This window comes from Papaver somniferum, unplaced genomic scaffold (assembly GCF_003573695.1).
Source record: "Papaver somniferum cultivar HN1 unplaced genomic scaffold, ASM357369v1 unplaced-scaffold_45, whole genome shotgun sequence".
NCBI classification, from domain to species: domain Eukaryota; kingdom Viridiplantae; phylum Streptophyta; class Magnoliopsida; order Ranunculales; family Papaveraceae; genus Papaver; species Papaver somniferum.
This window is the reverse complement of record NW_020647082.1, coordinates 119,340-142,044: the sequence shown is the minus strand read 5'-3', so window position 1 is coordinate 142,044 and position 22,705 is coordinate 119,340. Positions and strand designations below refer to the sequence as shown.

Here is a 22,705-nt window from a genome sequence, read left to right as displayed (position 1 = left end):
TCTTATCTTAGTTTCCATCCCGGCTGGCTAGCATTATGGAGAAGTTTGATGAATTTAATAGAGTGTAAATTTTTGCTGAAGTTTGCCTTGATAGATCTTTAGAGATGATGTGATCCTGATATATTCATTTCTGGGTTTTGATTTAGGGAATATGAAGAATGACACAGTAACAAAAATATTGTCAATCCAGCCATTCGGAGATTGCAGAGCTACACCATCAGTTTGGCATCCTCAAATCGCAGAGCTACGTGATTATCATCTTGAGATTGCAATGCTACATGACCAGTTTGACCGTTCTCGATCATCAAACAATTCTATCGAGTTACTGAGGTTTGATTCTACATTATTCTATTTACCTTACATTATCAATTGGTTCAACTATATTAGCAGAGATTGTGTTCGTATTCATAATCTTTTTGGAGTTATGGGTCGAAGGACTAGTTAATAATGGTTTTGTAATACATTAAATTTCATTCTAATGAATTGGTTGGATAATGCATTCGTCGTGTTTGAAACTGCAGGTCACTTTTATTGAAATACAATTAGTCTGTAGTTGTAATGGAACCAGTTCAGCACGAGGTGGCGCACAACAAGTTGTATGTGGTGTACAAACTGGTGCACCTTGTCTTGTCATAAGATTTTCTGGATTTTTATAAACTAGTACATGTTTGTATACAAGTGGAAATTAAGATTTTTAAAAATGAGAATTATATAGTCTTATGGGTACTCTTTCTGTAGCTCTCGGAAAGAGCTTTATGAATAACTTGTTGTACTCTTTAATTTTGTACTCTTTGCGAATTTTGGACAAACGGTTCGAAAGATAAATTGTTTTTAATTTTTTTTATATTATTTAAAATTGTTGACATCATCATGAGTCATTTTGGATTAAACCGTAAATATTTGGACTAAATTGTAAATCAGGAAGGTTATATGTGTATTTTTCATATTTTAAATAACTTTTGCACTAAATTGTACCTAGTTAACTAGGGATGGACTAATCCATAGATTTTCACGTGTTTTTGGACTAAATCCTTTTTTCCCATTTTTTAAGCATGTGCAGATGCAGGACATGGGTTTTGATAGTGACCAATAGCTCACTGGCAACTGAGCTTTACCTCATCATACACCCACTACAACAGAAAAAAACCATTTCACAACCATCTATAAAAAACGAATTCAATCTATACATATTGCCTTGGAGCTGATTTCTATTGTCACCTCTAATGCGTATCTCATATTGTATCATGTAACATGTAGTTTCATTTTGTTGGCATGCATTGGGGCTTGATAAGCTATTTATTCTGGCCGAAGCTGGCATCAACTTTTGGAATGAGTTACCCGGCCCCTCTTGTATACCATGTAATATGAATATAATCTGAATATACTTCCTCTGTTCCATCAAAAATGGAAAGTGGGTAGTTCGCCAAAATTACGTGACCTACTACATTATAGATTGGTGCAAAATGAGGAAATCTAAGACCCTCTTGGTATCATGGAAGGACTAGAATTTGGATCCTCAATTTTTCTAGCAATTTGCATTCATGTTTATCATAAGCAATTAGCCATGTTGGAGGGTGTACTGCAACTCTCCAAGGCCCATTCTAAAACCCAGTGGAAGCATTGGAAGGTAAAATTTGTAGGACAATGTGGTAAATTAATACCTAGTGTCGTGTGTAAAATAAAAAACCCTAGAATTGGCAGAATGAGAGAAAAGTCGGAGACCGAAAATGGAGAGAGATATACACTTTTGAATGTTAATTGAACTCACTTGTGATGAATTTTGGAGATCTCTACTGGGGTATGGAATTGGCAGTCTGATCAATTGGTTTGAAGTGTTTAGGTGATCAGATAATGAAGAGACACCATCAGCACAGAGCAACAGAGGATCGATTCAAGGTAATCAGATTTGGAGTCAACAGAGTAGGAAACACCAAAAGGTATGAATTGGAGAACGGAGTACTGAGTTTCCAACCCAGATATATATCGCTGTAAGCATATGCTTTTCTTGAATTCAATTTGAAGAGTTGAAAACAGTGGCTTGTTCTCAAGCAGAAAAACAATTAGATGATATTTTAATTTCAAGTAGAGGAGTAAAGTTAAACGTGTTCAAACAACTCTTAAATCCAACCATCTCATTTGTTGTTATAATAGCGTTCTTCTAGTTTATTCATAGCTATGGGTCTAAAAGGATTCATTTCATACTGATGCGAATAGGGCATTATCCATATTCGAATCCGTAAAGTTCATGTGATAGTTTTTGAAGCTCTGTTTGGTGAGCCATGACAACCGGACAAGGTAGAATTTGGATGTTTGATGCGAGTAGAAAAATATCTCTCTGACATCTCAAGTGGTCCTAGCTAGATATCCATGATTCGTAGTTGTTAGACAGTACCCTCAAAAGCAGTGTTTGGTGGGTGAAATTGCCGTAGTACATTCTCTGACGTGCATGCCCATATCTTTTCTACAATGTCACAAGATCAAAATTACTTTTGTATAGTTCCGATTCACATCCTACTCATTCATATTTCACATAACGCGTTGTTTAGAACATGTCTTCTTCCTTAATTTGTTTAATTTTGTGGGTTTAATTTTTCGTTTAATGCCTAGGTATACACCGTAAGCCTTTCCTCGATTAAACCTCCTCGCCATTAACTGTAAAGCTATGCCATCCTAAGGTGCTGCGAAATAGAAATATCTTATCCACGTCCATGAGTGATACTGATACATTTATCGGTTTGAATTATCAGCTTTATCTGAAATATCAACTGAACTAGAGCTTCAACCAAAATGAGTGTTAGACTAGCCTCAATAGAAAAGAAAATACGGAGTGATCAATAATGTCGATCAGGAAAGAAAATAAAATGTCCTAAGATATACCCGTGACAATCATGGCCCATCTGCATGTGTCGAGTCGAGACATGAAGGCCGCGTAAGCATCCAGTAGGATAGATTTGGACTTATATAATGGGTTTAAATCATACATCAGTTCGGTGACTTCACCATATGAATAACGTATGCTGGACATATATATGTTTATTGTAGTTTTAGTGATCAAAATAAGTAGTATATCGCTTTCGTTAGTTGTTGAGATAGATTGTAGCTTCTCATGCATGACGTAACTAGTCTAATTAGTTACGATTTACCTCAACTATGTTGATCGGTTGAACTGCCTGCAATGCCAGAAAGATACCAACTTCTAGCTATAAATCCCCGGCCCATGACCAAGAGAGTATTTATTCACTTCTTCTTCTTCTCCGTCTTCTCAACTTCTTATCTAGTTATCTTAATGGATTCTGTTTCATCATTCGTCGTCTATGTCCTACATTAATTTCACTTTTGAAATAAAGGGTGAGTTTAATTTGTTGTTGTTGCTGTGGATATTGACGTTAATTTCTATATTTGTTTCTTAGAATCCTTTATCTACATTTGTCGTTAATTCTTCTCAATGGTAATATGAGTAGATGGATCAAAATTGTTGGAAAGATGTGTATATGTTTTTTTTTTCTAGGAAAGATGTGTATATGTTTTTTTTTTTGTGGTTGTTGCTTAAGACTCGGGTAATACGAAAAGAGAAGGACCTAGAAAATGGTTTATGTAGTACTGATTTGGATATTCGGTATGAGCGGACTCAGGAAAAAACACAGAGCTTAAAAAAGAGAAGGAACAAGAAAAAGAAAGAAAACCTCTTTTCAGAAAGGGTTGGAAATAATGTTTGCTTAAAAGAGAAGATCTCCAGCCAATAAGTTTTGTGAAAGGATCACGTAACACTAGTAGTCATGGGTATTCTACCCTTGAGAGATTATGTTTTTCATGGCTTTGGGTGTTTTGTGTGTTGCTTCAATGGCTGAAGCTTACAATGTTGGACATAACAATGGATGCACTACTGTTAACATGCCTGACTACCAAAAATGATCTGCTTCTAAAGTCTTCAAAATTGACGATTCCGTTGCTATGTATGCTTCTCACAATTTCTTTGATTTTTGGATCTTTGAGTTGCTTGTGCTTTAACTCGTATTACGCGATCATATACCTTGTTCTCGAGTTTTGTTTTCGACTATGTTATGTATAGATTTGTACCGAAACAAGAAAATGTTTCATCTCAATAAGAATTCAAACCCTATCTGGTTTTGAAATCTTGGCACCACGACTCTAATTCAATTTTGTTACGCATTTTTCTTTTATTACCGATGCAAGACACGAATTTACATCATCCTTTTATTACCGATGCAAGACACGAATTTACGTCGTCATTATTTATATAAAACACAATAAAATAAAAACGCTTACGTAGAAACTTCATGGATGAAACAGCATTTCCAACCAAATGACTCATTTTTTATGTTGCTCACCGTGTGTATAAGAAAAATTGCACGCGGAAATCAATGTTTCTGAACAGGTTCAATTTTTATTACTGTACTAATTTACTGATTGTATGAATTTCAGAAAAATATCATCTCTAATATGTTTGTATTTTTGTTTGCAGCAATCCGTCATAATGATTTTTCCTCTTATATTGAAACTGTTTTAGGTTCTATGAGATCTTGAACTTGAAAATAATTGTAATGAATTTTTTAGCTTCTTTGTACTTGTTCTTAAAAACTCTGATTACTTAAAAAATGTTAAAGATCTCAATATATCCCAACCCAATTGCTCACCATTCTAATTCTACCGATGCTGATTTTATGATACTGATGTTTAGAAAATAATGTAATAGATCATTATAATGCTTTCATTTCCAGCAATTGTATGGATATTCTCAGTATCAATTTAAAAAATAAATCCATAGAGCACGGGAATTTGGATTTTCAATTTATAGTGAAACACGGTCTGAGCATCTTCCCATATTTGGTCAAACCCTTGTCTACTACCACCCAAAGAGATAGATTGCTAGGGTTTGGCTCGAGCAAGTGAACGCATCAACATCTAATGAGTTGCATAACCTGTTATTTAGTCGAGAAAATAGATGAATAACACATTATCCGACATCTTCTTTATTAGTCGTGAATTTGAAAACTGTTGCATAATTTTTTATGCGTCGAGAAAATGGATGCATAACCTAATATGCATTTGTAAATATGGCTGCATAATGCATCAATTTTTTCTATACGCACTAAAATCAGCCAAAACAAGGGCTACATAACTTGTTCTAGATGCATAACTTCGTATACAGTCGAGAAAATGGTTGCATAATTCGTTATGCGTCTGTTAATTTGTTGGAACAAGCATCTACCATGTTTTATTGACTGCATAACCAAAACAATGGATGCATGAACAAAAATATAGTTGCATAACGTGTTATGCATCTTTTGTGGAGTATGCATATTGTGTTACGCATGTTTTTTGGAGGCTGCATAACGAAGTTGTAGTCAATTTTTGCAATTTTTGCCTAAAATTATGGTCACCTCCAATTTTTTCCTCAAAAACAAAAATTTGATACTGTTGTTTGTACTCGTTGTGTAGATCTCTTTAAATGTTCCCCAACGAGATAAAATTTGTTAAATTCTAAGATGCGGATTTTTAGATATGTCATATTCTAGTTTGCTTGTCAATTATACCTTAAAAAATAAGGATGCATAACAAGTTATGCGGACAGTTTTCATAATTTCGGATAATTATGGGTGTCACTGTGGCCCAAAAATAAAAATGTTTTAGGCCTGACAATAATTTTGTTTTTTGTTTTTTTGGGGCCTTAGCCTAATTTCCATTATTCAAGCGAGTCTGAATAACCACTATTGAATGTTTTTGCTTTGTAATTTTAATTTTTCAATCAAAATACTTCACTAATACAACGTTGGTCATCAAAATTACATAAACATAAGGAGAATAATGTTATACAGCACCTCAACGGATTCTTCACACACAAGGGCAAAGAGAGTGCACTTAAAAACCCCAAATCTGCACTCTTGGTAAGTTTAATCACTTCCATTCTTGACACCTAAAGCAGCACAAAAATTCCTCCATTCAACTGCAAAGTCATAAGAATCTAGATGTAAGCAACATAAATGCAAAGACATGTAAACAACAGAGGGTAAGGGAATGATTACAAAAAAGCCATCACGAGTTCAAGAGTATACCACTTAAAACAGGAAAGCATAGATCTCACAACCTAAATTTCAGACTATACCAACACAAAGACACATGACAGACAGACAGGCATATGCGTACAAACATAGCATACAGACAGAGTGCGGAAACATATTTGAGAAACTGAGAGGGGAGAATTCATATACAGCTGAACGGAGAACATTTGTTCAATACTATTTGGAGCCCTAAGACTACAACCACTACTCATGTATATCTATTTACAAAAAAACAGATGCTGTAGACAACTCTTATTTTCTACTAAAATGTGATATCACCTGCCATTTCCTTGGTCAAATTATGCCATTTCTGTCCTATTTAGGTCCAACTAGGTTAGTGCAAATGCCCACATACTAAGTGAACAGGATGAATACAAAATGCATCATTATTTCTTCACCGTTAAGAATTAGGCAAACACAACAAAACAAATATCGTGCTTCTTGATACTACTAATTGCATAAAATAAATTCAAGACATAGCTGGCACACAATAAATAAGTCTTCATCTACTGGAACCATAGCACGGTCTACTAAGAATTGGTTAAACCCTTGCGAATTCAATTCACCTAGCACTTGACATCTCGTCATTTAAATACAAGTTCATGAAACAACAAGCTAACAGGAAATAATCATATTCCAAAAGAAAATATAATCGGCATACCCCAACCTGATAAATAACCACCAAATGATATTGACAAACTCCGTAAGCCGTCTTCCAGTTGTATATTCCAGAACATGGTACAAATTAAAATATTCAACCTGTATATTCAAGAGTGAGCTCTCTTTTCACGTGGATCAGAACAGCCAACTTATTATCAGAAATGAAGAGATGATTTCAACGGTTATATTGAAGCATAAATGTCAAAACAACAGTGAAATTAAGGACTCAAAGATCACAGCCAGTTACTACTAATTCATATTCCAGGGTAGGGTATACATCACCATTTCTGATATTTCACAGTCATCCATAAATTAAGATTAGTACACAAGTGTTAGTACATGATACCCTTGTTTAAAAATTTGTGAGTAACCTAAAAGCATCAATAATTCAACATGGTACGAGTAATGGTCGTAATTAAGGAACTCTTAACTTTGCCGCAGCTTCACTAAGAAAGGGATGTGCAAAGCTAAGCTGTCTTTTAAATTTATATCGAACTCCAAATTTCAATAATTTCCCTCAACAAGTATGTTTTATATCAAATGGTCCAACAGAACTATGGAATTGATTTTCGTAACAGAGAAATGCATCTTAACTTATATTCAGTAGCAAGCATGAAGAGGGAGATCCCATAATGTATGAAACATACAGATTCGAAGACAACAACCTTATTATTATGAGGAGAATAATAAACCAAGAAGAGGGATGTGATATACTATGAGGAGAGTCATCCAATACTAGTTATGTTGAGAGGAAAGATCATTATGCCGAGTGTTTTGTACTTCTTTTTGATGATCGATTGCCATGATCTATCTAGATCTGTGTTGGTTGTCTTTGAGGCGGCGGGCGTGAAACAGTGAAGAAGAGATTGAGAAGAGGCAGTTATTAAGAAACTTAAATGATGCCCTACACGACTCAATAAGTAGTGGTAAATAGACAAACGTTAATTATACCTTGGTTACACCGTTTGGAGAGCAAAATTGGAGCATTTTCTCCTGCTATTTGGTAAATTTTGGGCAACCAAGAATATTTTGTATTAGAGAGACCGATTTGGCATTGCATTGTTATAAGGTCTTTGTAATTGTTTTAGTTTAATTCTGAAAATCGAAATGTTGTTCACAAATAAGATATCACCTAAATACCTATTACAATAGTTTGATGGGTAGCAGATTCGAGTTTATGCAAATCAGAAGTCTTCAAAGAACCTGATAAGTTTGAATCTTCATAAGGCTACTCTGAGTAATCGCAAAATATAAAATGACAAATTTTAAAATTGAGATTTTTCTGGTGAGGTGAGGTGTAGCATCTGCTACTGGGATGGCAATTGCTCCGACATTTAGGACTTCTTGAAAAAGAAATTCATCAAACTCCAGATGAATTTTAGAAGAACGGGTGTTAAATAGTACCACATCGCCTAGGGTAACCTAGGTCCCATGCTTAATAAGCCTTGGACAATCCAAGCCGGTTTTCGAGGTTAGTTAGGCCCATGGGTTTCTAACAGTCTTGACTCTTTGGAATTTGAGATGGTATTCGGTGAATGGGGTTTGGGGTTTGGTTTCTATTTCGTCTCATGGAAAGAAAGAAGTTAAATGAAGTAATACATTCAACAAAACATACCCAATGTATTATGTAAAATTTTGGAGTGGAGCATTTCATGTACATTTTGTGCGGGTTTTACTAGTAAATTTGGAGCTGCGAAGCATATTTTTTAGGTTTCATGATAAATTGTGATGGTTCTCATGCTCCCTCCCTTGGAGGAGGTAAAGGTTCGAACCCTGACCTTGTAATTGCTAGTAGTATTTAGAGGCCACAGCTAACCGTTGTACTAACCCATTAAAAAAAATGATAAATTGTGGATTGTGGTATAGAGTTAAGATTACCATTTCTTTAAATTCTTGTTTCAAGGAAAGACGCGGAAAGCAGTTAAAGGAAAATCACTAATGAAGGGCTAGCTAGCTAGCAAAAAGAAAAATGAACTAGAAAATGGCTTATGCACTTCTGGTTTGGATATTTCAATATGAGCGGACTCCGAAAAGTGTTGGAAGCCGATTGTGGTCAATTAACTTAATTTGACAGTCACCATTGAAATTAGCTGGTAGTACTCCAACATATTCAGAAACTATACTTTATTCCAAAGTGTAATATATGCTATTGAGTCACAATTGCAATTAGCAAAAACTCTTTCAGAAAGGGTTGCTAATAATGTTTGGCTTAAAAGAGAAGATCTACAACCTGTAAGTTTTCTTAAATGGTTGAATCTCATACTGGTAAAATTCACATAAAACTACTAGTCATGGGTATTCTACTTGAGAGGTAGATGTATTTCATGGCATTGGCTGTTTAATGCGTTACTTCAATGATTGAAGTTAGAAGCTGCTAACATGCTTGATTACGAACTCCCTACTAGCCAATGTTGCTGCCAAGAAAGTATCGAGTACATAATCATATAGCTTTCCTTGGACAATTTCTTCAAGCTCTTAATCACTCTTAAGGTCCTGTAATTGTCCACAAGCAGAAGTATATGTAGCTTCTTTTCTAGGTGAATTTTCCTTACCAGTGATCTCGAACCATCCACCGTATTACCTTGCCAACATAGTACGAGACTGAAAAATAAACAAATATGTAGGACGAAAAGCTTACCAAATCTAGCAAGGCTCCCTTCCCAAATTCTACAACTCTCTGGCCTGTGATCAATTCTAGAAGAAGGATCCCATCACCAAAGACATCAGTTTAGAACTGTCATGTTGAGAGACTAGCCATGTGGCATATACAGTGCCCCTTCCAGCAGTTGTCACATGTGAATTCTGATGATTCGAAAGCTTTGCTAGCTAACCCGAAGTCTCTTACCACAGCCTCGTAGTATTATATTAACAGCTTTCTCTATTGAGAGAGTGGAAAAACGTCTGTATTCAGATTTCAAAAATTCTAATGTCATGCCTACAACATAGCGCAGCCATACGAACATGGTATACTGTTCAAGATGAGACCTCAAGAGGGACTAAATCCTGTCCAACTTATGGTTTCTGCGCTAAGCTTTGCCTGCGATAACCTAGTTTTGGGTGACATATTGCATCCATCCATACCTTCCTCAATTAGAGAGGAAAACCTCTCCTGGAGACAGCCATCAATTAATGATTGAACAAGTTCATGTTTTCCATACTCCATTTCCCTTGCCTTTCGGTTCATCTTCATCTTACGTCCTCCTCCGCAAATTTATCACGCAAGTTAAGACTCGAAAATGATTAGCCATGTTGGGATGTGTACTTCAAAATCTAGGCCCAGGTTAGAGTTAAAAGGACATTTTGGTAAATGATAATTTTGTGTTGTCTATAAAATAAAAAGTAGCCCTAAAATGAAAAACCAAATATCTGTCTGAAAGAAAGATCTGATAAGAAATGGGTTGCTGTTGTTGTGAATGTAATGCTGGATTTGTATGTGAAGCGTTACACATTCCATGGATGGAAATCAAGGCGACCACCAGATCTGATTTGCATTATGATTTTCCCTCTCATGGTTTTGATTTAATTTTGTGCTCCATCATCTACCGCAATTATGTATGATACACGCTTTTGAAATGTTACCTAGACTCACAGGTGATCAATTTTACAGACTTCCACTCTAGTGCTTTCTCCGGTATTATATCTAGAATCAACAAGGTATGAATACCTCTGGAGATTGGAGAATGGAGTACTGAGTTTCCAACTGAAATTAGAAAGTTAGCACTAACCGAAGGAAGGTCTGAAGCCTTTTCAAAAATCAAAATCAAGATCATAAGTGTTGGAGTTGATGCATTTCCAAAAGTTAACAAGACTGTAAAACAGTAAAGAAGTTAGAAAAATAATCTAGTTAGTTTGTCAGGTTAGTGTGAATGAAGTTAGAGTAGAATAATCTAGAGTTAGCTAGAGAAGTCAGCTGTGATGTGAACAAGTGTGAAATGAAAGACAGAGAAAAGAATTCTCTGGAGTCTGTATAGTGTGTCAGTCAAAATAGTTTATCTGAATGAAAATTCTAGAGAAGATTAGAGAGTTCAAAGGTCGGCTAAAAAGCCTATATGTATGGGTACTTGTACTACTCAGTGTGTGAGAGAAATAAAAAAAAATGTTAGTGAATGAAAAACAAGATAAAATTAGGGAGAGTGAGTGAGTAACATCTAATTGAAATTTCAATTCAGAATATCATAGAAGCAAGTCCAGATAACAACACAAAACACTCCAATATCCAACAGTGGTATCAGAGCTAGTTCGATTGAGACGGGCGTTATCTTCCGCTTGCTAAGATGTCGACAAGCAATGGTTCTAATCAATCCATGGCTGTACCAGTATTTTCTGGAGAGAATTTTGATTTCTGGAGTGTCAAAATGAAGACATACTTCTTGTCTCAAGAATTATGGGATGTCGTCGAAAGCGGTGTGACAATAGCTGAGACTGCAACAATGAATGTGGAACAACAAAAAAAACTGAAGAACATGAAATTGAATGATCACAAAGCCTTGTACACAATTCAGATGGCAGTAGATGACACAATTTTTCCTCGAATTATGGGCTACAAAAGCAAAAGAGGCATGGGATTTGTTGAAAAATGAGTTTCAAGGAAATGAAAAGGTAAGATCAGTAAAATTGCAATCGTTGAGAAGAGATTTAGAGAACATTAAGATGAAAGATTCAGAAGTTGCAAAAGATTACTACTCAAGAATAATGGAGATTGCTAATCAAATGAAAAGCTATGGAGAAAATATTGGTGATAAGAAGTTGGTGGAAAAAATCCTCATAAGTCTCACTGATAAGTATGATCCCATAGTTACTGCAATTGAAGAATCAAAAGATATCGCAACTCTTTCGGTGACGGAGCTTATGGGTTCTTTAGAAGCCTATGAACAGAGACTAAATAGGCGGCATGAAGCACCAATTGAAAGTGCTTTTCAGTCCAAGCTAAATTTGAAGGCTGGAAAGTTTAGTGGAAAGAATGAAGATAGTTGTGAGACTTTAAAAGAAGTAGAAGAAAACTACAGGGAAGCAAGATGGAGGAAGGATTATTCACCATGTAGGATTTGTGGAAAGACTAATCATCTTGAAAAGGATTGTTGGTTCGATGAAAGCAAACCACAGTGCTATAATTGTCGGAGACATGGGCATCTCGCAAGAGATTGTCATTTTAAGAAAAACAATCAAGCCAATTTTCATGAAGCTGAAAAGGAGGAGGAGCACATGTTTTATGCTTGCCAAACAACAACAGAAGAGAAAAAACAAGCGTGGTACATAGACAGCGGTTGCAGCAATCATATGACGGGAGATGAAAGCATTTTCCGCAACATAGATACATCTATTAATTCTCTAATCAGGCTGGGAAATGGTGACTTGGTTGAGGCGGAAGGCAAAGGTACGGTTGCTATTCAAACTAGAAAAGGTATGAGGCTAATCAAAGATGTTTTTCTAGTTCCCAATCTAAAAGCTAATTTACTAAGTGTTGGGCAGATGGTAGAAAATGGGTATGCTTTATACTTTGATAATGGTTTTTGCTTCATATATGATAAGAAAAATAGGCACCAGGTCATAGCAAAAATAAAGGTGAAAGATAGAAATTTTCTGATGTATTGGAGTTATGTTCACAATACAACAATGAAGGCAGAAGTTGGCAATGGCTCACAGTTTCATTCGCTACATCCGCATCAACAACATAAGTCATGTGAAGGTCAAGGTTATAGACATTGCAGGTCACTTTCTATGCACAAGAAAGTATGGAGACCAAAGCCAGTACGTGCAGTTGAGACTTGCGGTTATGTTGTACTTGGATCAAGAGGTTTTAATAAAGAAACAAAGTGCACCTGTGAGATGAAAGCAGCACCTTTGAAGAGAACAGAAAATGCATTAAGGAGGAGTGTTGGAGTTGATGCATTTCCAAAAGTTAACAAGACTGTAAAACAGTAAAGAAGTTAGAAAAATAATCTAGTTAGTTTGTCAGGTTAGTGTGAATGAAGTTAGAGTAGAATAATCTAGAGTTAGCTAGAGAAGTTTGCTGTGATGTGAACAAGTGTGAAATGAAAGACAGAGAAAAGAATTCTCTGGAGTCTGTATAGTGTGTCAGTCAAAATAGTTTATCTGAATGAAAATTCTAGAGAAGATTAGAGAGTTCAAAGGTCGGCTAAAAAGCCTATATGTATGGGTACTTGTACTACTCAGTGTGTGAGAGAAATAAAAAAAAATGTTAGTGAATGAAAAACAAGATAAAATCAGGGAGAGTGAGTGAGTAACATCTAATTGAAATTTCAATTCAGAATATCATAGAAGCAAGTCCAGATAACAACACAAAACACTCCAATATCCAACAATAAGTTATTGGTAGACATATATTCACAACTGATTCATGTTGTTTACCCGTTCAAGCATTTATGCAACTTGATTTGTGTTTCATCAAGCTGAATAAGATTATTGATTGGCTGTAAAACAAAAACTTTGTTCGGTTTATGTTTAGTTTTTTTCTGGTGTCTTTATGTATCTTTTTACATCCATTTATGTATTTAGGTGTTGATTGTAACATTGTTGATTAACATTTAATCTCAACTGCGCAGTGTCTTTAAACTCAGATCTGAAACATCAACTAAACCCAATTGTCATAGAAACCCGCGGATCTAAGCCTGTGACTAGGATTGAGGGTTTGGTTAAAACTTAGGGTTTCTGCCTAGAGGCTTTGGCTTGGGTAAGATTCGAGTTAGGATATGACTGTCCTTCCATCCATGTCTATTGGGTTTTCCATTTTGGGCTCTTTTTTTTGAGTATTTCTATTTGGGTTATTTCTATGTGTGTTATTTAGTAACTTCACGTGAGTTACTATTTCGTATATCAAACGAATATTTAGAAACCTAATTTGAGGCATACTGAATTTTTTTGAGGCATATATTCATTATCCCATGTAGGGTGGGTTTATAAGGGGTGTCTAAAGGTAGTGCAATTACCTATATATCCTTAAACAAATTAAATTACTAGAGTGCCCTTGTCTTCAAAAACCTAAAAAAAATAAATTAAAATAACCTTTAAACTTAAATATCTTTGACTCAAATTCAATCAAGCAATTAATCAAGCAAAGGAAACACAAATCGTAGTGAGCGATGTTGGAGTGCGAAATCCAAACCTCAATTGCTCTCATATGTATTTTAGAATGTATTTGTAACAAACCCATCTTGTTTTTGATTGATTTTACACTACACCATTTTTAGGGATTCGCAACCCAGGTTTGCAACGGCATAAGAGCCGTTGCGAAATTTTAGTTGCTAATTGCAACGGCCTTCTTTTTCGCAACAGAGATCTGCCCTTTCGAATTTTGTAACCTCACAAGAGAGGTTGCGAATCGCAACTGCGCTATGTTCAAGCGTGTGAACCACGTGCGTGGTCGGGAACACTAGGTCTTATAAACACGCCCCATTCAATCTTCGGTCAAGACTTCTTTTATTTTTTTCCACCCTTAATCCCAATCCAGGTATATCCTTCCCTTAATCCATTTCTTTCTTTCTTCATTTCATTTTATTTTTTCTCCGCCACAAGCAGAGACTCTGTCAGCTCACTCTCTCTTCTTCTCTGCATCTACATCTCCATCTCCATCTGCTCAGCTGAGTTGCTCTTTATTTAGGGTTTACATCTCCATCTTCTTCTCTGCATCTACATATCCATCTCCATCTCAATCTATGAACTCTATCATCGTGTAAGTATAATCTTTGACTTTTTACGTTAGGGTTTACAGATTTTTATATATTTAGGGTTTCAGTTGTGAGTTTCGGGGTTCAGACTCAGAGACTTTGATTTCTAGGATTTTGAGATTTTGATTTAAGTTTATCGAATCCATCGATTTTAGAGTTCAATATTTGATTTCAGTTTTTCGATTTCATTTGTGAATCTGATTCTTTCGATTTCAGTTTTTAGATTTCTTCTCTTTCTTTCGGTTTTAGGGTTTCATATGTGAATCTAATACGATTTTTTTGTTTCCATTTTAGGGTTTGTCAAGATTGAAGAACTGAAGTACTTTGGAGATTTGAAGAACATTGAAGGTATAAGTTTGATATATTTTTCTATGTTAACTTTTTTTAGGGATTTTGATGTATTTCCATTTTAGGGTTTAATTTGTATTTTTGGGTTGTAAACTATAAACTAATTTATGGTTTGTTGTTGTAATACATTTTCAGTTCATCAGAGTTTGAAGAAGAAGGAAGAACTAAGAAGGTATATAACTATGAAATTGTTTTGATTATTTTGGTTCCTTTTATATTTTCTTTCTATTTTATGGTTTGTTCTTTATCTGAATCTAATGCCCTTTTTTTCTCCATGTTAGGGTTTGTTAAACTGCAGTTGGGTTGAGTGGTCACAGGCTCAGTTCAAGATTTTCGCCCGACTTAGCATTTAACGTTCTAGATTCTAGCCTTCCTTAAGCTTTCTAAAGATGTGGAGTGTATACCCTTAAAAGCTGTCATAAAAAAGTTGGAAAGATTCTATCATAAAAAGTTGGGACTACAGAGACTCGAACTCTTAACTGGCTCAGGAAAGGAATTCAGAATCCGTGGTTGGATCGGTTGGTTTAGTCCCACAGCGCCCATATTGGACAACAAGGATTGATTTAAATAGACTGAGCTTTCACTTAAGCTCGTCCCTTCGGGGACATCCGATAAAATTGGAACGATACAGAGAAGATTAGCATGGCCCCTGCGCAAGGATGACACGTACAAATCGAGAAATGCTCCAAAAAAAATTTATTTTCTTTTTCTTGTTGGCACTGACGGTAACGGTTAGCTTGAGATTAATAAATAAACTTAAGTTCTTGTGTTTATCATGTCTTAAATCTTACTTACTTTCCATTTGGGTGTGTTACTGGATTTCCGGTAATCACAAACACCAATTGCCATCAGATTCCAATGCAACGCCACTATTTAATGCAATGGAATTAAATTATCCAAAGTTCAACTTACTTATTCAAAACTACCAGCCAAATCATTTTGTTTCAGTGCCACCCGGATATTGCAAGGACAAGTCACTTACAAAATTGTCATTTTATTTTATTGGTTTTGATTTTCCGTTCGATTTCTTTGGTTTTAGTTGTGGTGCATTATAAAAGACGGGATAACCTGCTAGCGTAACACTAGGCATGAGTTACCAAAAAGGATTTGACATTCGTAATTAACTTTCGATAACTCTTATCAAATTGTAAATAAAAAGTTATGTGACAATCTCATTGGGGCTTAGATTTGAGTGATCTATACTTATCAATCAATAACACTGTCTAAATTCACAAGAAATTCTCACCGGAAAATTGTATTGTTTTTATATAATCCAAGCTTTTCTTGAATCAAGATATAGGAGATAGTCAAGTCAGTTTTGAACCATATTGAGTGGGCTAATTCTGTGTGGGCCTATTATAGTGCTGCATTGAAGTTGCATGCTATCCTTGATAAGGATAAGGGGGCACACGTTAGGGTTTTATTTATAAACTAGCAACACTCTCTGTTATTTCACTGAACCAAACTACAACAACTTTGCCGTCTTTCTTTCGTCTCTCTGGTTTTGAATCTCTAAAATAATCCATCCGAAAGAAGCTCCTGCTTTCATTTTGATTTCCTTATGGATTACTGGGAACATCCTCGCATCTACCTACACAACAGTATTATGATTTTTCCTCTCAAAGTGAGTCAAGAAATGTAAGGAAAATACCCCCGCTAAGGGAGGTGGTGGACGATTAATCTGATCTTTTAATATTCTTACGCTGAGGATCTTCTTTCTCCTTCTACTGCATAAGCTAGCTGCCAGGAATTAGTCAGGAAACTAGATTTAGAGTTTTGATTATGAAACGTTTGAGTTTCCAGATTTAATTCTCTTGTCTTCGTATTTATTCGGTCGGATATGTAATAATATGATGTTTCCAATCTGAACCCTCAGTTTTTTGGAAATCTGTTGTTATTACTAGATTTGTATGTTTATATTGGGAGTAGTTGCTTGAAGATTAAGTGGTGATCTTGGTGATGAATCTGATGATATGAGAATAATGGTCATAAGTCGGAATTGAATGCAATTTCCATTCATCAAGTTTGTACTCCAAGCGCCCCTTCTCAAGAGAGAGAGATATTTGGTTTTCCATTGCTAGGAATACGCCTTCCATTGCTACCGGTGACTTGATTCTTGTTATATCCATTTTCTTTTCTGTATCTTGTTTTATTTTTTGAAAATTAAAAGACCAGGACTAAGCGTTGACTGTCGTAGATGTATTTGACTTGATTTACATTTTGTCCAGTCCGAATTAGGGTTTTGGATTTGGGAAATTTAGATACACTACGACTCCTACTTCAGATCTCTTTGTCTCTCACTTCACTAAACAAAAACTAGGCCGCATGTGTCGTCTCTCTGTCATAAATCTCCATAATTTATAACCGCTTCTCACATGTACAGACACAATCAAGTATAACCTTTTTTACATCTTAAAGCACATTCGGCGCACAAGAGAGTTGTTTCTTTTCTCTTAATCGGGCCTGTACTTCCAGTATGTTTCTTGAACAACCGCAACATCGGCTGTAGTGAGTCAAAAATTGAAAATAAGTTTAGATTTTCGTTTAGTTAAATGTTTTGAGTTTCTAAAGGTTCAATTACACTACAGGTCACTGATTCAGTGTTTCTATCCTATACAATTATGATTATAATTTTTGATCTTATTCAGCAGAATTTCTGATTTTAATTTTCTTTGTTTGGATTTTGGAACTAGAGGATACTGTTGGTAAAGTTGGTGACGGTTATTCGAAGTTATATGTTAGTGATGCGCCTTCCTATGCTTGATGATAGCAGAAGCATAATGATAAGTTGCAGCTTCTTTGTTGGTGCATATTTCAAGACCTCATATTTGTGTCAGGTAGCTAAATAAGTTTGTCACACACCTGCAAAGAAGTTTAGTTTGTGTATCAGTAATCTGCTGATGGGGTGAAAATTTTGATGTTAAAAAACTCCGCATGTCCTATTTCAAGGATCCAATTGAAAACGAATTGTAGAAAACTGGAGATAGGACGATATCTGTTCGGGTACTTGGTCTAAGTCTCACCAATGATGCACTTCCAATGATCTATAACTACATTCACCAGTGTTGTTACCGAAATGGCTTTATTTTATGTTAAACTTTCTTACAAGCATGGTCTTCAGCTTGCAAGTCTATAGCACTTGGAAAAGCCCTAACACAGATGGTATAGTAACAATCATCAATTCAAGCATCGAAACAGACGTGAGATTAAAGATCAAAACATGGTCAAATCCGAGTAACGGTTTCGTTTATCAGAATATCGTGGTGACCAGGTAACAGATTATCCAGTTGCTCGGCTTGAGTATTAAAAAACCTGGACTGTTTTTGACTTACTTGAATGTACGCCACATAATGGATAAGGGGCACTCATTAGGGTTCACGATTGTAGTTATAAAAGAGGGGCACTACTTTCTCCGTTTAGAGTTTGTTGGTACGATGATTCTATCATGTAAATTTTTGAACAAATTGATTTAAATGTAAGGCTTCTGTTTGAGTATGATGATTATATCATACACCTCAGTTTCGAAGTAATTGGACGACCAAAGGGAGTCCCTATGTGATGAAAAAAACTCATTGATGTCCGTCACAAGAAATGTGCAGAGAAAATAAAATTGAATTTTTATTCACCAAATTGAGCCGCAATTTGAGATAATTAAACAAATTGTTTAACAATTTCAATCAAAAACAATCGGACGAACAAATTATCAGTTCAAAGTTTATCTGATCATCCACTGAATCGATTCGGACTGCAAACAGCGGCAGCAAAACGGGTAAAGAAGATGAACTACTCGAATACGAACTTCACCGAATTAAAAAAGAAAACTGAAAGAAATGAACAGGGAATTTCACAAATTGAATTGGAAATTTACGTGAAATTGAAAAGGAAAATTGATATGAGCAACCAATCAATTGATTTACAAACAAGTTTTGTCAAGAATTGATAATAATAATTTGGTGTGTTTATTCTTATTCCATAAACATATATTTATACAAGCCAAGACTTGGGACTCAAGGAACAAAGACTTTCCTAACACACATATAATTGCTTTTCCTAAACCATATCTAAGACTGTCTATCCGAGTCTTAAACAAATTCCACCTTTAAGAGACTTATATATGGAATACTTTCCATATCAGTCTCAGATACGTGCCTTAATAAGTTTCATTAACAAATTTCAACTTTTTGTTACAGAATGAAAGGAAGAAGAATTAATGGAGATAGATGATTATCAAATACAAAGAAACAAGCTTCCACCCACCATTGCACTCGCCCTTAACTCGTTCCATTTGTTTCACTTAGCTGTTCTTCTTTAACTGATGAACTACATCTACATACAATCCCTGCAAAAAAAAAAAAATTAAGAAAAGACAACGACACAACGCAGGTAAGAGATTGTTCTTAATGATAGAAAAACCCAACCCAATGAAGCAACAAATTTGACGAGGGAGACGTTAAGGTGGTGGTTGTTGAACAGAAGTAGACGAAAAAAGTGAGAGAGACGGCAACAGAAAGAATATAGTGCGGATAGAAAAATGTGAGGGAGGAAAAACCCAAGTAAAAAGTTTTTGTTGACTCATCCTTGCAAGTTGCAAATCACTCACCTTCTTGCTTTTCTAACACTTGGGTCAAATGCATACAACGTGTCGAATATGCCCTTCGAGTTTTTGTTTTCATTAACACATGAATCAAGGAGCCCGGATTTGTTTATCAATAGGGTGAAATGGACAAAAAAGAAATAGCAAGGATGAAACTGAATGCATCCTGATATAAATTAAAAAAAAAATATATTTGAAAAGAGGTAGGATGAAACTGGTTACATTCTGGTTATTTTTATATTTTTGTCCATTTGAACAGTATCTTTTTAATTTTTGTTCATTTAGACAGTATCAAAATGTACAAATCTTTTTCACCCAGGAATTTTTGATTTTGGTCTTTTTAATCAATTTTGTGATTACGGGAAGGGAAGTTATTCACAAATAAATAACAACACACTAGTATTTCTAACTCTAAGAGTTTTTAGGAGCCTTTCGTAGTTTTATTACATAACAATCAAAAAAAAAAAAAAAAAGTTCTATTACATAGTCATTTTTGGCCATTCAAAATAAATCAATCCTATTTTTGGTTGCTTGAAATCAAATTTAAAAACTCCACTATATGGCAAAAGTGATTAAGTAATATAGTCGCAAAATATCATGATGTACATTCATAATGAGTAATAGTTGCAAAATATCAAAATTTAGTCATAAGTAGATTCGACTTCGCTCGAATTTTTGGTCGGTCTTCACTGCTGCAGCAGTAATCTAGTAAATCCGAACTTTGAGTATGGTCTCTTTACATGGGTTCTACTACTCATATATTTTACTTTTTGTGTTTGGATTTTGGAACTTTAACATATTATTGAATCCGTTATATGAATATTATCCACTGCATTATACTTTTGGTAAACTTGATTGTGGTTATTCAAGATTCTGATTTATGTTTCACCTTCCGTTGTTTCACCTCCATCTCTATACTATTCAATTAGACATTCATACAAAATATGAAACTCACCACTATGATTCTTCATAACCTTGTTTTCAATCATATGTTGATTGACTTGTCCAATTTCAATTTCACACTCTTCATGGGACATAACTTACCTAAAAATTTTAATTAGTACATGTCAGTCAGTTCCTTCAAAAAGATAAAAATAAATAAAATTAAGCTACTAAATACTAATCAATACCTTTAAAATCCTAAGTCAATGGAGCCCCCATGTTGAATGGTGAGTGTCACCGTTGAATTCCTACAATCGCTCAGAGAAGAGGTCTCACGTTAAACCTGGAAAGGACACTTGGCGAGACCCTATTGGTCATGGGTTAAATCCTTTTTTTCCTCACGAAATTAACAAAAAAAAACACCTAAACCTAAAATTATTCCCGTCTCTCTTCCTCTCGGTGTTCTCCTATCGAACCCCTAACTGGCGTTCTCTCTTTTTCTTCGTTGAAATACCTTCAGGTATCATATCTATCTCATCCTAATCGATTATTTTGATTAACCAAGGTTTTCTATCTGTTGCAGGTAATAGGTTTTTACGTTTGATTTTTAGGGTTTAAAGCTCAGCAAACTCTGTGGAGAAAATTTAAATGAGCAGTGAGATGGATGAAAGGTAAAATAGATAATTGGTCTAATCCTTTCCTACGGTTATTTTCAACAGTGATTTTTAGGTTTTTTTTCTGATTTTGTTTTTTTCTTTCCTGGGTATTTTATAGGGCTGCACAACGGGTAGGGTGGGTATGATATGGCCTATACCCGCCACCCTACCCGTTTATTGGCGGTTAAGAAAATCTTTACCCGTCACCCTACCCGCCAAATAGTGGATAGGGTAGGATACGGTTAAAAAACTGGCGGGTAGGGTAGGGTTGGCGGGTATGGGTAGGGTATGTGCACCCCTAGTAGGAATTGCTCGAAGACCAGTAGGGTAGGATAATTTCGAGCTTTACCCGCCACCCTACCCGTTTATTGGCGGTTAAGAAAATCTTCACCCGCCACCCTACCCGCCAAATAGTGGATAGGGTAGGATACGGTTAAAAAACTGGCGGGTAGGATAGAGTTGGCGGGTATGGTTAGGGTATGTACACCCCTGGTATTTTATATGAATGATTGTATGTGAAAATCATCGTAGGGAAGGATATATGATGACTTTGAAATCAACGGAAAGTCAATTTCTATATCAACAAGAAGATGCACGTAAATTGTTTGATAAAAAGCCTCTTTCGAATCAGGTAACTATTCTTCTTCATTGTTTGATGCTCTTAAGTTCAAGAATGCAAGTTCAGAGTAATAATAGTGTGGGTTCTATTCTGATCTTCAATTGCCAGTTTTTTCCTTTTTCTTTTTGGACACAATACCAAGCAATTAATTTGATGAGGTTTTATTTTATTTTATTTTTGTTTTGATCAGACAGCTTGGGAAAATATAAGAAGCCAGAGGTCGATTTTGATTTTGCAGTAAAATGTAGATCAAATCGTATAAACGCAGGTAGCCTACCATCTTGCGGCAACAAAGATCCCATAAAGTGATGATTAAGCCTATTCTTCTTCTAAGGTTTGATCCCTCTCATTACTTACTTTCAGTATAAAAAAAATTTATATAATGTATGTCGTCTTTCTCACAAATGACAAACTAACAAGTGTAAACGGAGTCTGTACAAGGCTCTTTTGGCGGGAGTATATAATACTTAGGCAGTTACTTAATTTAAGTGTTTTGGTTAAAAGCTGAGCATTGTCGTCTCTTTACTAACATCTGAACTATATATAACCCTAGAACTACTCACAATGGATGGATGAGTAGTTTGGTTAGCTAGATAAAACTTCATTTCGGGTTGATCCAAATTACGCAGAGCTTTATCTCACTACATATGTTGATGTTTTTCATTGCCAGATATTGAGATTTTTGGATCAACTAAAGAGATTTTTTTCTTCTTTGTTTGGTTTAATTTTGCAGGTGCGATTTTTCTTTCATAAACAACAAAAACCCATTTTGTGTGTAAACCCGAACCCTAAGGTGCGATTTTTCTTTGCTCTTGATAAATGATAAATAACAAAAACTCATTTCACAATACTCATGGAAACTGGAGTTTTGTGTCATAAATTGATTTTTCGTTTTTGTAGTACTACTTTTTCAGGCAGTGATTATGATCCTATACACTCTTCAATGACTTCAGAATAAGTAGTAGTAGTTTAGGGTTCTTGGATAAATTCGTTAAACATACATTCTGGTATGTACTATAATAACCAAGGTTCTTTTGCCCACACTACAGACTGGAGGTACAGCTTGATGCGAATAATTTGGTAAGTAAATTGATGTTCTTCTGATTGACTTGCTGCCGTGATTGTTTTCTATTTTTGGGAGAAGCTGAAAAATTTTGTTCCTGCGTAAAACCTCCCCCCCA

General features: G+C 35.3%; 1 non-coding gene across 1 annotated transcript; it reads left to right on the top strand.

Annotated features, from left to right (window-relative positions):
- The first annotated feature begins 15,365 nt into the window (after nt 1–15,365).
- On the top strand, nt 15,366–15,473 carry LOC113342634. Its single transcript, XR_003356766.1, has one exon. It is a non-coding gene; the product is annotated as a U6 spliceosomal RNA (small nuclear RNA).
- Nucleotides 15,474–22,705: the final 7,232 nt, after the last annotated feature.